The following is a 4,379-nucleotide window of genomic DNA, read 5'->3' as shown; positions in this document are numbered from 1 at the left end:
ATCTTATCTATGCGAGGGCAGAACACAGCACTCTCTACTGATGAGGGCATCGTTGAGTGCCAGAGGGGGTGTTCGGCGTCTGGGGCTTGCTCGGTGAGGTGCATGTGAGCGGGTGCTCTGGGAGATGGTGGGCATCCCTCCACCAGACACCATCGCAGCTATTCTGCACATAGTAGTCTCTTTTTCCCTTTCCCACTGGAAGCAGCCTGACCGCCAGGTGCGGCTTTTACTTCCTCTTCTCCCTCCCTCTCAGGCCTCCTGGCTGACATCTGCAGAGGTGATGGGCGTGGCTTCCAGGCTGACGTGGCCTTGGACAGCTGGCCCGTGGATCCAGAAACACCTGCAGCAAGCCTGAGACAAGAAAGAAATACTTGGTGCCAAGCCTCTGAAGTGGGAGTTTTCAATCGCAAGGCCCTGCCTCATGACTCACACCTGCTCCTGCTCTTGCTGTCCTGCCGTGACCCTCCCCACAATACATCCGGGGACCCTCTCCTCCAGGCACTCCCCTGGCGGGGGTGGGGGGGGGGTGGTTCTCGATGCCAGACAAGTTCTCACAGTGTCAGACCTGCTCCTGCCACATGTGACAGCTGCCCAGTTCTCCATCCCCCTCCCCAATGCCCCATACTTTCAAACTTCAGGGACTCATGCCCTTTTCTCTCACAGAGCTCCAGCGCATGGCTACAGAGATGATTCAAAATACAGGCTTTATCTTTATCCGGGAACAGTGAGGCCAACGAATCAGGAAAGAAGCGGCTTGCTGTACTCACAGATGCGGGGGCAGGGGGGGTCCACCCTCTCTTCCTGGCCTGCAGTTGACTACGTATGGGAGGGAGAGAGAGAGAGAGGGAGAGGGTTGGGGAGTAAAAGAATGCCTCCAGGCGTTTCCTGATAGCTGCGTTTGGGACCCTTCTATTATTCCCACTGATTGCCTGACTCCACAGTGATTACCCTGCAGATTTAGGGACCGTGCTACAGTCCCCCAGCTGGCTCTGAAAGCTCCTGGTGCAATTTTCCAGTGGATTCTTAAGACTATTGCACGGCCCCTTTGCTGGTTCCAGGGATGTTACACCCTTCAGTGACTCTGCATAATTATGGGCCAGTTCCCAGCCCCCTGACATGACTAGCTGGCCTTTGACAGAAACCCAATCTTAATTAGCCAATTTGCTTGATTGATTAAGTAGAGTGCTGGTGAGCCCCCCCCTCCCCGTGTCTCAGCCCCTCTTCTGGGTGCCTGGGGACAGAGATGGAATTCTGATCCTACCGTGTCCTCAGGGAGCTGGGAGACTGTTGGAGAAGAGAAGTTAAGACATTTATCGCCCACAGCAAGGAGACAGCCGGCACGGAACTCAGTGGGAGCGTAGAGGAAGAACATCAGGCCTACCTGCACAGCTGTGTACGTTGCACTCTGCACCATGGGGGGGGGGTCATCATCCCACAAAGTCCACTTTCAACAGAGCCCTGAGGGTGAGGAGCCTTGAGAGACCTCCGGGGGTCAGGCATCCCGGGGTCAGGCATCCCGGGGTCAGGCAGGGACAGATCTGGGGCCGTCCTGACTCTTACAAGAGAGACACCCTGGCTGGGTTGTTCAGTTGGCTGGAGTGCTAACCCATGTACCAAGAGGTTGTGGGTTCAATTCCCAGTCAGGGCACAGACTTGGATTGCAGGTTTGATCTCTGGTCAGGTGAATACTGAGACAACCGATGTATCTCTCTCCATCCTTCTCTCTCTCAAATCAGTGAGCATATCCTCACCATGAACATGTCCTCACCAGCATGTCCTCAGGTGAGGATGGGGGTGTCAAGATGGTGCCTCCCCTCTCCCCCTGCTGTGATATAGATGGGAAGGGAAGGAGAGAAGGAGAGAAACATCACTGTATGGTTGCTTCTCGTGAGTTCCCTGCTGGGGACTGGGAATCGAACCGCGGTCATCTGGTTCACAGGCCCGCGCTCAATCCACTGAGCTACACCAGCCAGGGCAGGACTCCACTTTCTACTGAAGGTGAATGTATTATGTGAAGGTGAATGTGTTATGTTGACGGCATACTGTTTCTCTCTGCAAAAATAGAAGCTTCTCGAGGGTAGAGATCCTTGTCCGTTTTGTTCACTGATGGATCTCAAGGGCCCTGAGCCCTGTCTGGCACACAGCAGAAAATCAGTAAATAGTTACTGAATGCAGAAATCAATTCGTCAGATGAAAAGGCATTTTTTTTCCTTCGACTTAGAAGAGACTTTCTCCATGATGGCCACCAGAGGGCGCGCAAGATACAGTTAATTCTCCACAGTCCCAGGTGAGTGGTCTCTGCACCGGTGCCTTCAGGACAGGGACCAGGTGACCATGGGTGACCACAGACTTTCTTCTCAGAGAGCCTCCCCATCTGTAGCATAGAGACCAAAGTGCCTGAAATGGGCTGTCGCGAAGAGCAGAGGGGACTATGCACGCAGGTGACTTATAAAGGTTATTGCATGCGTCCAAACTCATTAAATGGTACACTAGCTTGTGTAGGTTAAAAAATATGTATTTATTAACCTTGGATGGTGTGGTTCAGTGGAGTGAGTGCTGGGCTGAGAACCAAAGGGTCGCCGGTTCAATTCCCAGTTAGGGCACATGCCTGGGTTGTGGGCCAGGTTCCCAGTACTGGGTACATGGGAGGCAACCACACATTGATGTTTCTCTCTCTCTCTCTTTCTCCTTCCTTTTCCCTCTCTATAAAAATTAATAAATAAAATCTTTCAGCATATATATTTATTATACCTCAATAAATCTGTTTTAAAAGTAAGTTAAATTAAAAATCACATTGAACTTCTGAAAGCCATTAGACTAGCACAAGAAACTTGAACACCTCACTGTAATCACAAAATAAGAAATTTTTATTTTTACCCTGGCTAGTGTAGCTCAGTGGATTGAGCGCGGGCCTGCGAACCAAAGGATCGCGGTTTGATTCCCAGTCAGGGCACATGCCTGGGTTGCAGGCCAGTTCCCAGCGGGGGACTCTTGAGAGGCAACCATACATTGATGTTTCTCTCCTTCTCTCCTTCCCTTCCTCTCTAAAGATAAATAAATAAAATCTTTAAAAAAAGAAGTTTTTATTTTTAATTTCTTTTAATTTTTTCTTTTTAATTTTTTAAAAATTTATTGGGGTGACATTGGTTAATAAAATTACATAGGTTTCAAGTGTACATTATCAGTGTATTGCAAAAAGAAAGAAAGAAAGCAAGCAAGCAAGCTCTGGCAAAGCAGTAATGTCCTTTTTTAAAGACAAATTATTTTTTAATTTTATTATTTTTAAAGATTTATTTTTAGAGAGAGGGGAAGCGAAGGAGAAAGAGAGGGAGAGAAACATCACTGTGTGGTTGCCTCTCACTCGCCCCCTACTGGAGACCTGGTCTGCAACCTAGGCATGTGCCCTTACTGGGAATTGAACCAGCAACCCTTTGGTTTGCAGGTCTATGCTCAATCCACTGAGCCACACCAGCCAGGATAGCAGTAATGTCCTTCAGAAAAACTTACTGACCTCAGACTTCCTTGTTTATAGAAAAGGAATTGGGTTCGTGAAGGTCAGTGTGTGGTCACGCCACTGTTTCCAAATAGCAGCAAATGTGAGAACAGTAAAGTAAGCTCTTTTAACACTAAGAAGAGCAGGAAATGAGGAGGAGATAGGGTTGCATGAGGTCACAAAGATGGGGCCCTGATCCAACAGGACCGGGGTCCTCAGTTGAAGAGGGAGAGACAACAGTCATCTCTGTGCGTAGGTGGAGAGGGATGACCGTGTGAGGACACAGGGAGAGAAAGACCACGTGCAAGTTAAGGAGAGAGGTGTCAGGAGGAACCTGCCCTGCCAACACCTTGACCTTGGACGTCCAGCCTCCAGGACGTCCAAGGTCCATTACATCACTATGAACAGCTATATTAATTTCCGACGGCTGTCGTAACAAACCAGCACAGAGTTAGTGGCTTAAATCAGCACAGACCTATTGTCTTGCAGTTCTAGAAGCAAGAAGTCGGACACGGGGCTCACCTGGCTAAGATGAAGGTGTCAGCAGGACTCTGTTCCTTCTGGAGGCTCTGGAGGAGAATCCGCCCCCAGTCGTTCCCGGCTTCCAGGGCCACCCACGCTCCTTGGCTGGTGGCCTCGTTTTCCACCTTCAGATCTTCCCCAGACCCTCCTGCCTCCCTCTTTCACTCATAAGGATCCTTGTGAGGACATTGAGCCCACCTGGTTAATGCAGAATCATCTATCTCCGTGTCTCAAGGTCACCTGGTTAGCAAGCAGCTTTAATTTCCTCTGCAGCTTCCATCGCCTCTCACTTTGCTACGTGACATAGTCACAAGTCCTGGGACTTAAGAAGTGGACACTGTTGGGGGCCGTGTGGCTCTGCTCA

The 4,379-nt window shown here is 50.0% G+C and overlaps 1 long non-coding RNA gene across 2 annotated transcripts; it reads left to right on the top strand.

Annotated features, from left to right (window-relative positions):
- On the top strand, window positions 1-1,866 carry LOC118983325 (uncharacterized). Of its 2 annotated transcripts, none has more exons than XR_005065697.1 (3): window positions 1-820; window positions 1,324-1,393; window positions 1,837-1,866. It is a non-coding gene; the product is annotated as an uncharacterized LOC118983325 (long non-coding RNA). The 2 variants fall into 2 exon arrangements; XR_005065696.1 differs by having other exon boundaries at window positions 1,273-1,393.
- Window positions 1,867-4,379: the final 2,513 nt, after the last annotated feature.

This window comes from Sturnira hondurensis, unplaced genomic scaffold (assembly GCF_014824575.4).
Source record: "Sturnira hondurensis isolate 20B ecotype Veracruz unplaced genomic scaffold, ASM1482457v3 Scaffold0002735, whole genome shotgun sequence".
NCBI classification, from domain to species: domain Eukaryota; kingdom Metazoa; phylum Chordata; class Mammalia; order Chiroptera; family Phyllostomidae; genus Sturnira; species Sturnira hondurensis.
Note: the sequence above shows the minus strand (reverse complement) of the source record. Positions and strands in the feature narration are given on the sequence as shown.